This window comes from Oryctolagus cuniculus, chromosome 9 (genome assembly GCF_051225735.1).
Source record: "Oryctolagus cuniculus isolate XC-2025 breed Fujian yellow rabbit chromosome 9, ASM5122573v1, whole genome shotgun sequence".
NCBI lineage: Eukaryota > Metazoa > Chordata > Mammalia > Lagomorpha > Leporidae > Oryctolagus > Oryctolagus cuniculus.
This window is the reverse complement of record NC_142875.1, coordinates 134,670,015-134,690,503: the sequence shown is the minus strand read 5'-3', so window position 1 is coordinate 134,690,503 and position 20,489 is coordinate 134,670,015. Positions and strand designations below refer to the sequence as shown.

Genomic DNA, 20,489 nt, shown 5'->3' with positions numbered 1-20,489 from the left:
TTTTAATTCAGGCTCAAAGTGAAGAGGCAGGATACTTCAGGAATGAAAGTATGCACACTTTTCCCTTCTCTTTCAACTTCATTGGCATATTCCAGGTCCTTTCTGGACCCTCAGAACCCTACTCTTCAGTAAGTAATCTGATGGGTTGTCCTTTCCAAGTGCTTATGAAGTTAAAATCTCTATTGTAATTTTGATTGTAGAGAAGGCTTACTTAATCAACTGTCCCTTCTAAGATTTGAGGTTCAGTCACAGAGAGGAAGGATAGGGTGGGACCGATAGAATGGGATTCCTAGTATAGGAAAGAAGTTCCAGGCAAGGAGGTCTGCATGTCTTTTCACAGCCCACCCAAGTGTATAACTGAATGGGCTTTCTGTAAGAATGAGCAGCCCAGGCATCTCTGTCCTTCCATGGTGCCTGATCACTAGAGTGACTTCTTAGAGTTAAGGCTGTGTGATCCTAATAGGAGGAGTGATATTAACCTATGAGAGCCAGTTGAAATAGTTGAATTGTTTAGTTTAAAAGATTGGTGGACAATCATCTAGAATAAATGGGGCACACAACAAATACATTTTTATGGATTTATTATTTATTTGAAAGGCCAAGTTACAGAGAGGGAGAGACAGACAGATATTCCATCCTCTGGTTCCCTCCCCATATAGCTCAACAGCTGAAGCTGGGCCAGGCCAAGGGCAGAAGCCTGGAACTCCATCTGGGTCTCCCATATGGGTGGCAGGGACCCAAACACCTGCATCATCTTTTGTTGCTTTTCCCAGGCCATTAGTAGGGAGTTGGATTGGAAGTAGAGCAGCCAGGACATGAACTGGCGCCCATATGGGATGCCAACCTTGAAGGTGGTGGTTTTACCTGCTGCACCACAATGCTGGTCCAGAACTGGGGAGTTTTTAAGTATCCGTTCACTTCTGTGCTGGAGAGCAGTGTTGTGTTTCTCTTCTGTGATGCCTGCAGTTGAGGCAGTGATTTAACCCCCTGCTCTACAATGTCAGCCCCAACAAATACATTTAAGAGAAGGAGGGAGTGTAAGAAATTGTGTATTCTCAGGAACTCCACCCCTTCCAGAGAGTTGAGGGTGATGGCTTTCTTGTGAGTGTGATGCATCATGAATTAATTGCATTGTTTGCCAGCCTTCTCCTGGTGAATGCTATGTAGTGGTGTTTCTCTCCAAAGCGAGTTGAAAGTCCAGTTCAGTTGTTCCCTTGAGTCCCCTTCTCCTCCTCTGCCTTTCTTTTGGTTTCTCGGTTTTGTTTCTCTAATGCAGTTTATCTTTATGTTCTGGTGATCTTAACCTCAGAAAATAGTTTAAACATGGAACAAAGTAAACGTCTTTGGATGTACAGATTATAAATATTTCCACATAAAAAATGAGATGCTTTCATGTTTTGAGTTCAAGATAGATGTAAGCTGTGTAATAAAATATAATAACCTGAATGTATAACATCCTTGTTTATACAACCAAGCTCTAAAGTTTGATATATACAGAAACACAGTTAAGTCTGAGCTGAGCAAAGCCTTTATGTGGGTTTGTCTCTGGAATATGATTCCCTCCAGCCTGTGTACCCGGAGGGCCTGAATCTGACTTTCAAATAAACCCCAGACAGAGAAATAGGGTAAGAGAAGGTTAACTCTCAAGCCCCTCACCTCTTTTCTTACAGTGGTGTCTCAGACAAGCTTACCAGAGATTTAATTCTGTGTAGACCTGTAAGACTACAATGAGGGTTTCCAGTTTAATATGCAAATAAGAAACAGTGGTGCATGACTCCAAGTTCCAACCCTAATTCTTTGCCCTGATTTCGTCAAATGTCCCAACCTTCATGATCCTGAATATGGGTCTGCCCCCAAAGGCAGCTTGAAGTTTTCTGTACCCACTGCCTCTCCTGACCTGAAAGTCTGGCTTTAATTTGGGACATCTTAGGGGTTTTGGTCTTTATCTAATGTGCAATAAGAGTCTATTGAAGGATTTGAAGTGAGAATGATTGAGCCTTTTAAATCATTTCAAGGGGTGCACCCCTTCTAATGTTTAAAAAAAAAAACACATATGAGAAGAATGTATCAAGACCAGTAGCTTGAGGGAGGGAAGGGATGACAGCACAGGAGAGCAGGACAAGTGGAAAGCTTTAGGAGACACCTGGGAGAAAAAAAAATGGAGAAGTCAAGAAGATTTATTGACCATAAATGGGGCCAAAGCAGGAGAAGGAAAAGAATAAAGTAAACATAACATTATCTGAAAGGTATAAGAAATTTTGTAATCCAACCTAGTATGTCTTCCTCTTGAAAGTAACAAGAGAAAAAAAAACCTGTTAAGGAATAAAAGGAACCCACAGGGAAAAAAATCAATCTTGAGAAAATGGCCAACCTCATCTCATAAAACATAATCTCAGTTCTGAAATACCTAATGCAGGATTTAATATTTCTGGAATCAGGTGTGTACCATCATCCCAGGGAAACTTGTTGGCCATCCATCCAGAGACTGGTTCTGTGCAGTTAAGATAGCACACACAGCTGTCTTTTATTTCCTTTCCTAACTTAGAAAGAGGGGGTCTGACTAAAGTTAATTTGAACTTACCCTTTTTCCTTTGGATTTCCACTGAATGCTTAGTGATATCAAGGAGTAATAGATTCATAGTCCAGATTTCTTCCTGTTTCTATCAGCTTGATCATATAATTTAACTTATCAGAACTTCAGTATCATCATCTTACAACAGAGGTGAGCAAACACTAGCATGGTAGAATTGTTTCAGTGCATATAGGGCTGCATATGTTGCACATCTTAAATCACGGTGTTGGTGCTGCTCTGTGAATGGTAGTTATTATCTCATGAAGATGCCCCTCCACTGAGAAGTGCTGTAAAGAAGAAAATGATGTCACATCATCTTAAAATCAAGTTAATATGCACCAAACTCTCCAGACACCATGATTCCACGGTTTCCCATGGCAGTTTCATTTTCTGATTGCTTTATGGTAGTTAACGTTCAGACTTTCGTTCTTTGATTTCCTCATCTCATTACAATTCTGTCATCTGCTATGTGGTTCTGAGTTCTGCAATTCTGTCCTTGCACCCTGTCAACATCTGTCCTTCCAGCTGTGTGGCTAGAGGTTCTGTATTCCACCCCTGCACCTTCAGATATTTCCCAGTAAATGGGCACACTCACTATTAAGCATTTTCATGTGCTGTTTGTATTTGATCCTTTGGTGTCATCTTTCCCATTTTGCTTGTACAAGGACTTCATATCTCAATGACAACAGACTACCAGCTGCTTGACACAAAATCCTGCATTTGATTTTGTTTGAGTCTTGCCTCCTATTTTCCTTTTGCTCAGACGTCTAATTGCACTGAAATAAACAGTTGAGATCCTGTTTCTTAAGGTTAACTGAAATGCCAGTTCTGTAATCTTTGCATTATCTTAATGGAGACCATTTGATCAGTTCAATAAAATCTTTGCTTCTTGTGAAACTTGAGGATACTGTGGACTTCACAGATAAGGGGTCTTCAAACAGCTCATAGAAAATGTGTTATGAAAAAACTATGCATGGAATCCAAAAAATTTTTGGCACCAAAATGAACTTTTAATTCCAGCCTTTCATGCACTTTGTGAAGTCCCATCCTGTATACCTTAACCTATAGAGATTCATATGGTAACTGTACACCTTATATGATATCTATCCAGCCCAAGGTTGTAATGAAACCTGTTTGCCACCCCAGGAATTAAATGATTTTTGTGCTTCTTCAAAAAGACATTTTTTTAAAAAGATTTATTTGAAAGACAGAGTTACAGAGAAAGATGTAGATACACAGATCTTCCATCCATTGGTTAACTCCCCAAATGGCAGCAATGGCTAGGGCTGGCCAGGCCAAAATCAGGATCCTGGAATTCCATCCTGGTCTTTCGCATGGATGGCAGGGGTGTTATCTTTGTTGCTTTCACAGGTGCATATGCAGGGAGCTGGATCAGAAGTGGAACAGCCAGTCTCAAACCAGTGTTCATATGGGATGCTGGCATTGCAGGTGGTGGCTTAACCTGCAGTGCTACAATGGCAGCCCCCTCTCCCAAAAGATATTCTTTAGATAGGTTATATTTGGGAAAGAGAGGGAGTGTTGCCTGGGGAATAGGTGTAGTAAACAACCATGATCCAAACTGTTTGCTAGTTCGGCTCAGAGTCAAAAAGTCTTACTTAACATTATAAAAAGTGCCAGTGCACTTGTGTTGGAAATCATTGCAGAGGGAACTTGTTGTTCAGATGCCCCTTGGGGCTTCCTTACTTTGTAGGCAGGGGAGATTGCTGTTCCTTACCTGGCGTCAGACTCCTGACTGGGGTACCTCTAATCAGCAAGAGGAAAGTGTCTACTTTTTAAAGTTTGATCTGATATGAGAATATTTAGAGGGAAATGAAGGCCTAAAGACACAGGGAATCCTATGTATTTTTTTGTGATGTTTGATATAGAAGTGGACCATTGCAGAGAAACAGGCTAGGCTAGAAGGGGGTATGATGTGACGATGATAAACTGAGGTCGCTGAGCAAGGCCCGTTTACTCAGATTTTTCTCTGCACCCTCTCCTCAGGGACAAGAGTTTCCCTTTCCTCAGGGTATGGGTTGGGCACTCTCACGTGGCTATCTTGGGATCCACTGCAGAGGAAGGTCAGAGAGCTGCTTGATGAGCTTCTCTTGGGGGACACAAGGCAAGGGGTGTAGGGCTGGAAAGGCTACCTCGCTTCTGTTTGCTCAGACACCAAGGTGCCTGAGTCCCAACTGTCCCATCCAAATAGATCTCCCACCACGTATGCTTTGTAGAAGTATTTATGGTGAACAAGTTTATTGCCTCTTGCACCAACGATGCCTTTCCATTCTCGGTGCAGCTGTGTGTCCTGGGGAGGTGCCTTGCTACCTTATATTTACCTCTGGGGAACTCCCAGGTGCTGAAAACAACCACTGCAGTAAATGTCCCAGAACTTTGAAGTGAAATAAATTATGTCATAAGTAATTGCATGTTTTTAGGTTGTGCCAACTCAGTAAATGCCTATTTTGGAGAAAATATGTGGGATTGGTGAACTTCAGAAGGGGATGTCTGATCAGGGGTGGTGCAGGGGGATCCATTTTGTCTCCAGTGGGAACCAGTTCATCAACCCCCTAACAATGTTCAGAACCACTGGGACACGGCTTCCTGTTTCCCCTCCAGTTTGAGTATATCACTGTGATAGTTAGGTTTCTGGACATGAACTGTTAATCATGACCGTGTTGTATGTTATGAAGAAATCTTAACACGCACACATCCTAAGTATGTTTGTTTTCATGGGCCTGTTGCAGTATTTGTCATGCAATACAGTGTGGATTAATGACTTTTCTGCCATTTGGACAGCCCTGTTTTCGAAGCACCAGTATTCGCCACTTAGAGAGTGGATTGATGCCAGTGCTTGGAGCACTGCTTCTTCCTTCAGCACACCAGATGGTACTAAAAATGCAAAATATTTCCTATAACAGCTGTATCTTTGACAACAAAATTAATACCAGCTGAAATAGCACTGCTGTGTGAAGGGCACGACAGCGAGGTCCTGCAGGCTGAGAGTGCACGCAGGCGCTGGTTGACAACTCACAATAGCTGCAGCCACACAGAGAAAAGCACCATGTCAGCGGCTGTGTCCTGTATGGAAAGCCCTCTGGACAGAGCCCCTTGCACATTTGTCAGGACGCTATTGCTCCCCTGAACATGGATTGCACTACGCAGCCACAATCCAGGAACACATTCCCACCACTCAGTTTCCAAAAAATCATCTCATTTCTATTTTAAGCTCTGTCTTTGTTGAGGTGATGAATCTCTTAAGGAGAATTTGAATAGGAATTAATCTTGACAAACCCATGGCCAGCGTCCTATTGCTTGGAGCAGATTTGGAAGTATTCCCACTGAGATCCAGAACCAGACAAGCATGCCCACTCTCACCACTGCTATTCAATATAGTCCTGGAAGTTTTTTTTTTTTTTTTTTTTTTTTTTTTTAAGATTTATTTATGTACTTTAACATCAGAGAGAAGAGAGGCAGAGAGAGAGAGATTGAGAGATCAAGAGATCGAGATCTTCCATCTGCTAGTTCACTCCCCAGTTGGTTACAATAGCCAGAGCTGTGCCAGTCTGAAGCCAGGATCCAGGAGCTTCCTCTGGGTCTCCCACACAGGTGCAGGGACCCAAGGACTTGGGCCATCCTCTGCTGCCTTCCCAGGTCACAGCAGACAGCTGGATGGGAAGTAGAGCAGCCAGGACTTGAACTGGCGTCCTTATGGGATGCTGATATTGCAGGCAGCAGCTGTACCTGCTATGCCACAGTGCCAGCCCGACATAGTCATGGAAGTTTTAGAAAGAGCCGTTAGGCAAGAAAAAGAAATCAAAGAGATTCAAATCAGGAAAAGAGGAAATCAAATTATCCCTATTTGCAGATGACATGATTGTATATATAGGGGATCCAAAAGACTCCACCAAAAGACTGTTGGAACTCATAGAAGAGTTTGGTAAAGTAGCAGGAAATAAAATAAATATACAAAAATCAACAGCCTTGAAATACACAGACAATGCCATGGCTAAGAAAGAACTTCTAAGATAAATCCCATTCACAATAGCAAAAAAAAAAAAAAAAAAAAAAAAAAGAAAAGAAAAGAAAAGAAAAGAAAAGAAAAAAAGAAAAAGAAATGCCTTGGAATAAATTTACCCAAGGATATCAAAGATCTCTACGATTACAATTATGAAACATTAAGGGAGGAAATAGATAAAGACACAAAAAAATGGAAAAAACTTCCATGTTCATGGATTGGAAGAATCAATATCATCAAAATGTCCATTCTTCCAAAAGCAGTTTATGAATTGAATGTGATACCAATCAAAATAACAAAGATAATCTTGAGATCTAGAAAAAATGATGCTGAAATTCATATAGAAACACAGGAGACCTCAAATAGCTAAAACAATCTTATAAAACAAAAACAAAGCCAGAAGCATCACGATACCAGATTTCAAGACTTATTACAAGGCAGTTATAATCAAAACAATCTGGTACTGGTACAAAAACAGATGGACAGAACAGTGGGACAGAATAGAAATGCCATAAATCAATCCTAGCATCTACACCCAACTTATATTCAACCAAGGAGCTAAAACCAATCCCTGAAGCAAGGACAGTCTTTTCAACAAATGGTGCTGGGAAAACTGGATCTCCACACACACAAGTATGAAGCAGGACCCCTACCTTACACCTTACACAAAAATCCATTCAAAATGGATTAAAGACCTAAGTCTATGCCCTGATACCATCAAATTATTATAGAACATTGGAGATACCCTGCAAGATATTTGCACAGGCAAAAAGTTCCTGGAAAAGACCCCAGAGGTACAGGCATTAAAAGCCAAAATTAACAAATGGGATTACATCAAATTGAGAAGCTTCTGTACTGCAGAAGAAAGGAAAGTGAAGAGGCAACCAACACATTCGGAGAAATTATTTGTAAACCATGAAAGTGATAAAGGATTAATAATCAGAATACATAAGGAGATACAGAAATTCTGCAACAACAAAACAGACAACCCATCTAAGAAATGGGCAAAGGACTTAAACAGACATATTTCAAAAGAGGAAATACAAATGGCCAACAGACTCGTGTAAGAAAGCTCAGGAATACTAGCAATCAGGGAAATGCCAAAAACAAAAACAAACAAACAAACCAAGAAAACACCACTACGAGGTTTCACCTCACCCCAGTTAGAATGGCTTTTATACAGAAATCAACAAACAACAAAAGCTGCCGAGGATGTGGGGAAAAAACTTGCCCTAATCCACTGTTATTGGGAATGTAAACTAGTAAAGCCACTGTGGGAGACAGTTTGGAGATGCCTCAGAAATCTGAATATAGTCCTGCCATACGACTCAGCCATCCCACTCATAGGAATTTACCCAAGGAGAATGAAATCAGCAGACAAAAGAGTTACCTGCACCCCCATGTTTATTGCAGCTCAGTTCACAATATCATTCCTAAATACCTGTCAATGGAAGAGTGGATAAAGAAATTATGGGATATGTCCTCTATGGAATACTACACAGTGGTAAAAAACAAGTGAAATCTGGTCATTTGCAACAAAATGGAGGAATCATACTTAGTGATGTAAGCTAGTCCCAAAGGGATGAATATTGTATGTTCTCCCTGATCTGTGACAACTAACAGAGCACCTAAAAGGAAACCTTCAGAAGTGAAATTGACAATATGAGAAGCAAGGACTATAACAGCCCTTGTCTTGACAGTTGAGCAGTTTTTTTTTTTCAATACTTAGTACCATTGTTTGAACTCTTTACTTAACATAGAATTAATCATGTGTGTATAAAGTAAATTGAAAATAGATCCCAGTAAAAAATAAGAGTGGAAATAAGAGAGAGAGGAGCTGTATCTTTCTGCCTACATTCCTACACACTTACTTCTATGGGTAATGCTAAAAACTTGCCATGGGATTCTAAATCCCATTAAGCTGGGTGATAAAAATGCAATCTTAAGTGTTGAAGTGATCATATATATAGGATTAAGTGTTAAAGGGATCATATATATAAGATCAAACATCTGGCAATAATAATAGAATTAAAAAGGACAGAATGTTCTAACTTGGGAAGCAGTCCAAACAGCAGACTCATAAAATGAGCTTTAAATAGCACTCTGACCTCAGAGTCAGCCTTGAAGACATTCTGGTCTGGTTGAAAACCCATGAGAGCATTTCAGGCATGGAAATCCAAGACACTGTGGCAAAAAATGTCCTTCATGAAGAATGAGTGGGACCCCAGGGAAAAGAAGGGGCCATCAAAAAAGGAGGTACCTTTCTCTGAAGGGAGGAGAGAACTTCCACTTTGCTTATGGCCCTGTCTAAATACTGATGGAGATTGTGGACTCAAAAGGCTTTTGGCAGCTCATGTCAAGAGCCGCTGGTGGTCACTGACATCATACGTAAAAGTGTTAATTTTGGGGGGACTGGCGCCATGGCTCACTTGGTTAATCCTCTGCCTGTGGCGCCAGCATCCCATATGGGCGAAGGGTTCTAGTCCCGGCTGCCCCTCTTCTAGTCGGGCTGTCTGCTGTGGCCTGGGAGGGCAGTAGAGGATGGCCCAAGTCCTTGGGCCCCTGCATCCGCGTGGGAGACCAGGAAGAAGCTCCTGGCTCCTGGCTTTGGATTGGCGCAGCGCCGGCTGTAGCGGGCCATTTGTGGGGTGAGCCAACGGAAGGAAGATCTTTCTCTCTGTCTCTCTGTCTATAACTCTACCTGTCAAATAAATAAAAAATTATAAAAAGGTGTTAATTTTTAACAAGAGTCACTATGCACTTACTCCCCATGCAGAACCTTTGTCCTTAATGAGTTGTAGAATCAGAATTAACTGTAAAACTTGTTCTCAGTTTTTTTTTATTTTGTGTGTGTGTGCAAATTGTCAAATTGTTGAAATCTTGACTTGGTATAGAGTTGGTATTCTGTGTATGAAGCTAATTAAAAGGTAATCTTAATGGAGAAAGGGACTCAGAATGGGAGATGGAGGAGGAGGTGGAATGGGACAATTATTGAAGTCGGCATTACTTGGAGAACTAAAGTATGTACTGGTCAGAACAGCAAGACCTAACATGGGCCAGCATAATGAAGTAAGTTGAATCACAGTCAATTTTTGTACCCACGTTCATTATAAGACATAAAGTTCCTGCCAGCAAAGTAAGAATTTGGGGTGCTCAGGGAATAAAAGGGTTTTGAGGTGATTCCAATGTACACCACACAGTTTATGCTGTCCAGGGTGTCCCTAAACCAAGACTGTGGTTATTTACTCAACTCCTGAGTGGAGGTTTGGGGACACATATCCTCAGCGTGTGTTGCCTCACTTGGTTCTGTGTGTATTAAGAGCTTTTATAAAAGGAAGGGCCAAGCTGAAGTCCTCTGGGCACCACTGCCTTACCACAGAGGTAAATCCAAAGTAATACTGAGTACCTGATGGTATTAGGAGGCCTTATGCAGCCTTCCAAGACTGCAACGTGGCAAGGATGTCAATCTCTGTGTTACCTTCTTCTAATTCTCTATTTGCATGACAAAAAGACATGCTTACCCTGGAAAATGATCACTAAAAGATTAACCAGGCAGATATATTCGAGCAAATTAATAATTTTTTTTTTTTGGCAAATGGTACCCAGCTGAGATGGTCTAACTTTTTCCTTAAATAGCTTTACCTGGCAGAGACAGCCGCAGATCTTTCTGATCTGGCTCAAGTTTACATCAGGTTTGAGGCATACTTCTCTCTTCAGGATCCTGTCATTATGTCGTATCATTATGAGCTGCTGCTGATTTTGAGAGAATGGTAAATGCTGTGATAAGATTACACAAACACACACGCACACACACATATATGCATGCATGATTCCCATCAATTTCTTTGGGCTTACATGAAGACCAGATAGTAAATGTTTTAGGTTTTAAGAGTGAGCAGTAAAATGAAAGACGCTATCTAAGCACCTATGGCTTGCAGTGAGTGCTTCAGGCAGTGCTCAAATGCTGTTAGAAGACAAGAGCCAAGCTGGATTTGACAGCAGGCTAGAGTTCATCAACCATAGTCTGGGTGACCTGAGCATATAAAGATGTCTCTTTCAAAATTAGAAAGTTGCAGCTGCGCCTTACATGATGATGAATGAGTCAGAGGAATCAATGAGTTTCTTTGCATGTTGGGGTGAAGGCTAATGGGTAAATATAACATTTGATTAGGTCTATAGAAAGAGCAAGTGCTCCAGTACACCACTCGCATAGTGATTTTAATGGCTCTCAGGTGTGTGTGTGTGTGTGTGTGTGTTTTAAGCTCATTGAATGACGAGGTGGAACACATGACATGAACTGGTACAAGAGTGACTGTGAAGGGCCCTAGGATTTCAGAACAGAGCTGTAAATCGTTTGGCAATGGTACACTTTTGAAAATTTTTGATTTGGTTGACATTGAAAATGAAGTGACCCCAAGGTACTATAGAGGGAGTCCAGTATGTACTCAGTGCTCTGTAATCTACACAGATACGAGTCAGACCTTCCAAGCAGCGTTCAGGTGTTTAGCAAATAGAAGTGGGGAAGAAAGGGCCTGGACACGAACTGGTTCTGTAGGAACAAGTAAGTTGGCTGAAGCAGTTGTTTGTGCCCCTGCTCTCCTATCTTTGCTGCTTTGCCAGTCCTTATTCAGTACCTCCTGTAGTGTCCTGGGCACATTCCTCAGGATAAGATGATTGATGAAATTAAGTGAGGAAAAATTTGTTCAGCTTATTTTGCAAATTGATTCCATCGTAATCTGGCAACAGCTGGAAATGGTCTGAGTATGTATGAGAATCCCCACTGAAGTGTGGCCATGGTAGTTAGCAAAGAGATACTTGACCAGCAGAGAAATACTTTTTCTTTAGAGTGAAATGAGAGATATTTGTCCAAACCAAGGGTACATAAAATTATTAAGTGTATACCTAATGAATTTTGGGGAAGATACATGAAGACAAAACTCTTGGAAGGATCTTAGAAGTGTCACATGAGAATGCCTATGAAGAACCCCCCCCCCAACCATGTCAACAAGTTGTATAGACGTCCTTGGGCCATGTTTCTCAGTCATTGCCACATGAGCAGACATGTTTGTGGCAGAGCAGCAGCAGAGTGGCAGAACTACATCCCTGCACTCAATGCAGGGTGGCATGCCTTCAGATCACAGGCATAGTGTTATTTTTACACAGCCATATGATGGGTGTCACCTCTGCAAAGCATTTCATCCATCCCTGTCTGTGTATCAGAGGGCCTGATGGAAGGGTCATGCTCTCAAGTATACACCATTTGTAGGAACTTGACAAAGTGCCTTGTTCTCACCCAAATTCCAATAATCTCAGGCACTAGTTGGTTACCCAACTGCTTGTTGATTACAATGGAGTGCTTTCTTCAAACCTGAATCCAAAATTTGAAAATTCTGAATTAAAAATCTCAAGTTTCATGTGTTGACATGATGCTATAAGTGCAAAATTCCACACTTGACCTCATTTAACAAATCAGTGAAAATAAGGTGAACTACAAATATTGTAGCTTGGTGCTATAGTATAAAGTATATATGAAGCATAAATGAATTTAATTTCTTCCCAAGATATTATTATTATTATTATTATTTTTTTTTTACAGGCAGAGTGGACAGTGAGAGAGAGAGAGAGAGACAGAGAGAAAGGTCTTCCTTTGCCGTTGGTTCACTCTCCAATGGCCGGCGCGCTGCGGCCGGCGCACCGCGCTGATCCAATGACAGGAGCCAGGAGCCAGGTGCTTTTCCTGGTCTCCCATGGGGTGCAGGGCCCAAGCACCTGGGCCATCCTCCACTGAACTCCCGGGCCACAGCAGAGAGCTGGCCTGGAAGAGGGGCAGCCGGGACAGAATCCAGTGCCCTGACCGGGACTAGAACCCGGTGTGCCGGCGCCGCTAGGCGGAGGATTAGCCTAGTGAGCCGCGGCGCTGGCCCTTCCCAAGATATTATATGTGTGCAAGTATTCAAAAATCTGAAAAAATAGCTTGAAATCTGAAACACTTCTATTTCTAAGCATTTGAGTAAGGGATACTCAACCTACCTATTACAGTATGTTCTCATTAGAAGATAAGTGTTCTGAATGTATGAGCCACTCTTGTCTACCATACTTATTCCAGCATCACTGCAAGAAGATTCACTGTCTCACATACCATCATCATATGCCATACCATTTTACAAGTAAACATACAAGACCTGTAGACACTGCTGATCAGTTCACAGTTTAGAAGACTCCATTTCCCACAAGCAGCTGACTTTTCAGGATGGTTGAGTACTTCATAAAGACTCACTTATTCCCACAAACTGGGAACAAGACTGTATGAGTTTGGATTGCTGTCCTTCACTGGCAAATGTTCTGAACCAGGGATCAATATAACAGCACTACCTTCTGTAGACCTAATGGAGGAGTCAGAATAAAAAGGTGGACCCCCACCCTGGCATGAGTTCATTAGCTAATCCCAATATTCTTGGCTCTGTTGCTCTCTATTTCACCAATAATAGTTGTATTGCATTGCAGTTGGAAACTGCTGATTATGGGATTGGGACTTTTTCAAACCACTGAGTGAAGGTAAAGTTGGACTTTTGGTGTTGGTTGTGGTCATTGACTCTCCTATGGAGAGGAGGTGGATTTACTGCTCTTCAGTGGGAGTTGGGAGGATGATCGGCAGAACACAGGTGATCTCTGTGGATATGTCCTCTTCCTGCCATGTCTGTTACTAAGAGTTGAAGAATACTACAAGAGGGTTAGACCTCCTCCCGACTGAAATGTATGTAAAGGTTAAGGAAACACAGAACACAAGGCAGAAAGGCAAAGACGAAAATGCAGCTAAAACCCCTGGCAAACTGTGGAAATGATGACTCAGCTGTTCTTTGTGTGTGTGAAAATGTGTGCATTTGTATGTACTTGTATCTGTATGTTCATGCACTTCCATGTTTGTGTCCCTAAGCTTATATACAGTGTATCAGTGGATATGGATAGTGTATGTGTATATAGTGCATAAGTGCACATGCATATAGTCCCAATTTTTCTTCTATACTGCAGTAAGGGTATGTTTTAGGGTTATTATCCACTTGAGCCTTTGGTCTATAGCTTGGTATGGTATTGAATCAGTATTTTGATTGGACTAGCACTAGATGTCACCCATAAATTCTACATAAGGAATTGAACATACTCTACAGTGAGAAGTTGTGCTAGTTAATCAAGAAGGTGGAAGTGTTTGGGGAAATATGAGCAATGGCATCATTTTGTTACAGATGTGTAATTTAAAAAATTTAAGGTATAAGGAAAGGGTTGTCGTAACTCTGTGTTAGGGTGGACTGAAGTGAATATTTATTGGCTTTTTGTAGGGTGAGAGGAATTTATCGTCCTTCTGTAGATACCCCCCCCCCAAAACTACAGACTATTGAGGGCCCCACACAGGGACAGTGCTGGTGTCTAGAGGTAAGAGAACAGGAGTGTCCTAAGCCTCCAGGGACATTTCTAAGGAACAGCAATAGAACGGAGTCTGGTTCTCTTGGCCTGTTGTATGCTGAAAGTTGACCGGATTTTTAACTAATTGCTTTGCTGCTGTTCTCTGGCCTTCTACATGATTCTGGGTATCTTCCAGTCTTTATCATACATTGTTTTCTGCTTAACTAGCTTTTTTTATTCAGTTTACATTTTGTACCACACTAAGAATTATTCGAAGAGGGAGGGATTCATAGATTTCACATTAGCTTCTCTTTGTCATAAGCACCAAATGCACATTTTCAATATCAAATCTATTTAGTGTATCCGAACAAACATAAATCCACTTGAAGTCATAGTAGTTACTGAATTATATTTGGCAAATATTTTATCTTTAATCATTTTTCTGTATTCTGAAAGTCTTGGGTTGCTTTTTTTATATAAAGTTTGGCCTTTTGGCTAAGATCAAGTGTAATAAATTTCACAGGTACAGCTTTAGGAATATAGCTGTTCTTCCTCCCATGCCCGCCCTCTAACCCCCACTTCCTACTCCCTCTCCCATCCCATTCTTTGTTAAGATTCATTTTTAATTATCTTTATATACAGAAGACAAAGTCTATAGTAAGTAAAGATTTCAACACTTTGCACCCACACAAACACACAAAGTATAAAGTATTGTTTGAAGACACGGTTGACCATTAATTCTGATAGTACAATTCTTCAAGGACAGAGGTCCTACATGGGGAGTAAGTGCACAGTGATTCCTGTTGTTGATGTAACAATTGGCACTCTTATTTATGACGTCAGTGATGACCTAAGACTCTGGACATGAGCTGCCAAGGCCATGAAGCCTTTGAGTCCACAATCTCCATCAGTGTTTAGGCAGCGGCATAAGCAAAGTGGAAGTTCTTTCCTCCCTTCAGAGAAAGGTACCTTCTTCTTCGATGGCCCCTTCTTTCCACTGGGATCTCACTCACTGAGATCCTTCATTTAGGTCATTTTGCCACAGTGTCTTGGCTTTCCATGCCTGAAATGCTCTCATGGGCTTTTTAGCCAGATCCAAATGCCTTAGGGCTGATTCTGAGGCCAGAGTGCTGTTGAGGGCATTTCTCATTCTATGAGTCTGCTGTGTGGCCTGCTTCCCATGTTGGATCATTCTCTCCTTTTTAATTCTATTATGATTATTAGCAGACACTTGGTCTTATTTATGTGATCCCTTTGACACTTAATCTTATCTATATTATCAGTTAAACACTTAAAATGATCATTTTAATGAGTAAGATGGCATTAGTACCACCCAGCTTAATGGGATTTGGAGTCCAAGTTTTTAGCTTTACCCTGAGGGGTAAGTCCATAGGAACGTGTGCCGAACTGTATCTATTCCCTCTCTTACTCCAACTCTTTTTTTTTTTACTGGGATTAGTTTTCAATTGGATTTAAATACCTATGAATAATCCTGTATTAAAAAGAGTTCAAGCAATGGTATTAATTAGGAAAAAGAAAATAGGAGAAAAAAATATAGTAAGCTATTCCTCGACAGTCAGAACAAGAGCTGATCAAGTCATTGCTTCTCATAATGTCAATTTTACTTCTGCAGATTTCCTTTTAGGTGCTCAGCTAGTTGTCACAATAAGGGAAAACATACAATATTTGTCCCTTTGGGACTAGCTTACTTCACTAAGTATGATGAGTCCCAGATTCTTCCATTTTGTTGCAAATGACTGGATTTGTTTTTTTTTAACTGCTGTGTAGTATTCCATAGAGTACATATCCAATAATTTCTTTACCCAGTCTTCCATTGACGTACATTTTGGTTGAATCTATGTCTTAGCTATTATGAATTGAGCTGCAGTCAACATGGAGGTAGGTGCTAATAGCTCTTTTGTTATGCCAATTTCATTTCCTTTGGGTAAATTCTGAGTAATGGGATGGCTGGGTCATACAGTATGGCTATATTCAGATTTCTGAGATACGTCCAAACTGTCTTCCATAGTAGCTTTACCAGCTTACATTCCCACCAACAGTGGATTAGGGTACCTTTGTCCCCACATCCTTGCCAGCATTGATTGTTTATTGATTTCTGTATGAAAGCCATTCTAACTGGGTGAATAAATATGAGTGAGGTGAAAACTCACTGTGGTTTTTATTTGTCTTTCCTTAACGGCTAGTGATCCTGAACATTTTTTCATGTGTCTTTTGGCCATTAGGATTTCCTCTTTTGAAAAAAGTCTGTTTAAATCCTTTTTCCGTATCTTAACTGGGTTGTTTCATTGTTGTGTAGTTTTTGATTTCTTTGTAGATTCTGATTATTAATCCTTTATCAGTTGCATAGTTTACAAATAATTTCTCCCATTCTGTTGGTTGCTTCTTTGCTTTCCTGTTTCTTTTTCCATACAGAAACTTCTCAATTTGATGTAATCCCAGTTGTTAATTTTGGTTTTGGCTGTCTGTGCTTCTGGGGTCATTTCCATGAAGTCTTTGCCTGTGCCAATATCTTGTAGGGTTTCTCTTGTTCTCTAATAATTTGAAGGTGTCAGGTCATAGATTTAGATCTTTAATCCATGTTGAGTGGATTTTTGTGTAAAGTGTAAGGTAGGGGTCTTCATACTTCTGTATGTGGAAATCCAGTTTTCCTAGCGCCATTTGTTGAATCGACTGTCCTTGCTACAGGGATTGGTTTTAGCTCCTTGATCAAATGTAAGTTGGTTGTAGATACCTGGATTGATTCTGACACTTCTGTTTTGTTCCATTGTTCTGTCTGTCTGTATTTGTACCAGCACCAGGTTGTTTTGATTATAACTGCCCTGTAGTATGTTTTGAAATCTGGTATTGTGATGCCTCTAGCTTTCTTGTGTAAGATTGCTTTAGCTATTCAAAGTCTCCTGTGTTTCTATATGAATTTCAGCATCATTTTTTTCTAGATCTGAGAAGAATGTCTTTGTTATTTTGATTGGTATCACATTCAATCCGTAAACTGCTTTTGGAAGAGTGGACATTTTGATGATATTGATTCTTCCAATCCATGAACATGGAAGTTTTTTCCATTTTTTTGTGTCTTTATCTATTTCCTCCTTTAATGTTTCATAATTCTCATCGTAGAGATCTTTGACATCCTTTGTTAAGTTTATTCCAAGATATTTGCCTTTTTTTTTTTTTTTTGCTATTGTGAATGGGATTTATCTTAGAAGTTCTTTCTTAGCCATGGCATTGATTGTGTATAAAAGGCTGTTGATTTTTTATATTAATTTGATTTGCTGCTACTTTACCAAATTCTTCTATGAGTTCCAATAATCTCCTAGTGGAGTTCTTTTGATCCCTTATATAAAGAATCATGTCATCTGCAAATACGGATAGTTTGACTTCCTCCTTCCCAGTTTTCATCCCTTTGGTTTCTTTTTCTTGCCTCACAGCTCTGGCTAAAACTTCCAGTATAGTATTGAATAGCATTGGTGAGAGTGGGCATCCATGTCTGGTGCCTGATCTCAGTGGGAATGCTTCCAACTTTTCTCCGTTCACTATGATGCTGGCTATAGGTTTGTCATAAATGGACTGATTGTGCTGAGGAATGTTCCTTCTATACCCAATTTGCTTAAAGTTGTCATCATGAAAGGGTGTTGTAATTTATCAAATGCTTTCTCTGCAAATACTCAGATAATCATATGGTTTTTGTGCAGCAGTTTGTTAATGTGGTGTATCACATTGATTGATTTGTGAATGTAATGTTGAACCATCCCTGCATACCAGGAATAAATTCCACTTGGTCTCTGTGCATGATCTTTCTGTTGTGTTGTTGGATTCGATTAGCTAATTTTTTTTTTTGCCACATAAGAAGTTTAATAATTTAAACAAAAGATCTTAGTTTAGTAGGAATAGACAATGACTATAAACAATAATTTAATGAAAAATCACCATTTCACCTATATATAGTAAGTTATATAGTAATCACAAATCATTAAAACTATAGTAATATAACATTCTTACCTGCTGGTTTTACAAAGGTACAAAACAAAGTTTTACAAAACTATATTTGCAGCAATACTGATGCACAGAGATATTTCTTTTTTTTTTAACTTTTATTTAATGAATATAAATTTCCAAAGTACGACTTATGGATTACAATGGCTTCCCCCCAATACCATCCCTCCCACCCACAACCCTCCCCTTTCCCACTCCCTCTCCCCTTCCATTCACATCAAGATTCATTTTCGATTATCTTAATATACAGAAGATCAGCTTAGTATACATTAAGTAAGGATTTCAACAGTTTGCTCCCACACAGAAACATAAAGTGAAAAATAATAGATGATTTTTTTTAAATGATGATGAAATCAGATCAGACCTATTGTCATGTTTAATCCCAGCGAGAGTCAAGTTGGGAATTGCTAATTTCTTCTTCTTCTTTTTTTTTTTTTTAACAGAAGATCAGTTTAGTATACATTAAGTAAAGATTTCAACAGTTTGCACCCCCATAGAAACACAAAGTGAAATATATTGTTTGAGTACTCGTTATAGCATTAAATCTCAATGCACAGCACATTAAGGACAGAGATCCTACATGAGGAGTAAGTGCACAGTGACTCCTGTTGTTGACTTTACCAATTGACACTCCTGTCTATGGCATCAGTAATCTCCCTATGCTCCAGTCATGAGTTTCCAAGGCTATGGAAGCCCTCTGAGTTCTCTGACTCTTATCTTGTTTAGACAAGGTCATAGTCAAAGTGGAGGTTCTCTCCTCCCTTCAGAGAAAGGTACCTCCTTCTTTGAAGACCTGTTCTTTCCACTGGGATCTCACTCACAGAGATCTTTTTGCCAGAGTGTCTTGGCTTTCCATGCCTGAAATACTCTCATGGGCTTTTCAGCCAGATCCGAATGCCTTAAGGGCTGATTCTGAGGCCAGAGTGCGATTAGCTAAAATTTTGTGGAAGAGTTTTGCATCCATGTTCATCAGGGAAATTGGTCTATAATTCTCTCTCTCTCTTGCATCCTTTTCAGGTTTGCGAATTATGGTGATGCTGGCTTTGTAGAAAGCATTTGGGAGGATTCCCTCTCTTTCAGTTGTTGGGAATAACTTGAGAAGAATTGGAGTTAGTTCTTCTTTAAATGTCTATTAGAATTCAACAGTGAAGCCATCCAGTCCTGGGCTTTTCTTTTTTGGGAGGGCCTTTATTTCTGATTCAGTCTCCATCTTGGTTATGGGTCTGTTTAGGTTTTCTGTGTCTTCTTGGCTCTATTTAGGTAGGTTGTATGTCCAGGAATCTGTCCATTTCTTGTAGGGTTCCTAATTTGTTATCATACAGCTCTTTGTATTAATTTCTGAAAATTATTTTTATTTCTGTGGTGCCTGTTGTTACATATCATTTTTTTCAGGTAGAGTTAGACAGTGAGAGAGAGACAGAGAGAGAGTTATAGACAGTTACAGAGAGAGACAGAGAGAAAGATCTTCCTTCCAATGGTTCACCCCCCAAGTGTCCGCTATGGCCAGTGTGCTGTGCTGATCTGAAGCCAGGATCCAGGTGCTTCCTCCTGGTCCCCCATGCGGGTGCAGGGCCCAAGCACTTGGGCCATTCTCCACTGCACTCCCGGGCCACAGCAGAGAGCTGGCCTGGAAGAGGAGCAACCGGGACAGAATCCGGCACCCCAACCGGGACTAGAACCTGGGGTGCTAGTGCCACAGGCGGAGGATTAGCCTAGTGAGCTGCAGTGTTGGCCAAAACAGAATCATTTTTTTTAAATGCATTGTTTCAGTAGTTGTTCTGAGACTAAGCAAACCATGCTACTCATTTCTGATACTTTCTTTCAGGGTTTTCCTTTGATGATTCTTTAGAAATTGATGATATACCCCCCTTTTGCCTGTTTTAATGCTCCTGTTTCTGGGCTGCTTTACCGTGTTGCCAAGGCCCTACGTAATTTGTCATCATTGCAGGTTATGTCCATATAACCCGATTTAGATATTGATGACGGTCAGCTTTGTGAGGACCACAGGGCTGACAGCAAGCCTGCTATGCAGTTCAGGCCATTGTCACTGCTCCAGGCCTGCTTGTTTAACTCATCTTCCATGAATACAGAGGACCCTACTCTCAAGTTTTTTGGGTTTACAGCAGTGACAAAAGAAGAGGCTGAATGCTTTTCAGATGCAGGTTAAAGAGCCTCTGAGAACAGGACTTGGATACCTGCTCGCCATCCAGGCAGACCGTGGCCCTCTTTACAGAGTCCTAAATGCTGAGATGGGGATGAAGATGTTACTGTTTCTCATGCTGAGTGGAGTGTGACAGTAGAGATTTGAGAGAGTAAAACTGGCACAAGTACACATACTCAAACCCCTTCCCCCATTGTCCCCTTGGAACAGCCCAGCAGTGAATAAATGCTGTCTCTCCCAGGTGTCTGTAGCCTTACTCATTTAATAGGTTGTGCTCTTCATACAAACACAAAATGCATAATTTTGTGTGTCCCATAAGAATGTGGCTC

The 20,489-nt window shown here is 40.6% G+C and overlaps 1 protein-coding gene across 4 annotated transcripts in view; it reads left to right on the top strand.

Annotated features, from left to right (window-relative positions):
* Window positions 1–20,489, top strand: part of LOC103348942 (uncharacterized) — a 130,390-nt gene that overhangs the window by 74,570 nt on the left and 35,331 nt on the right. The gene's annotated exons all lie outside the window — the stretch shown is intronic.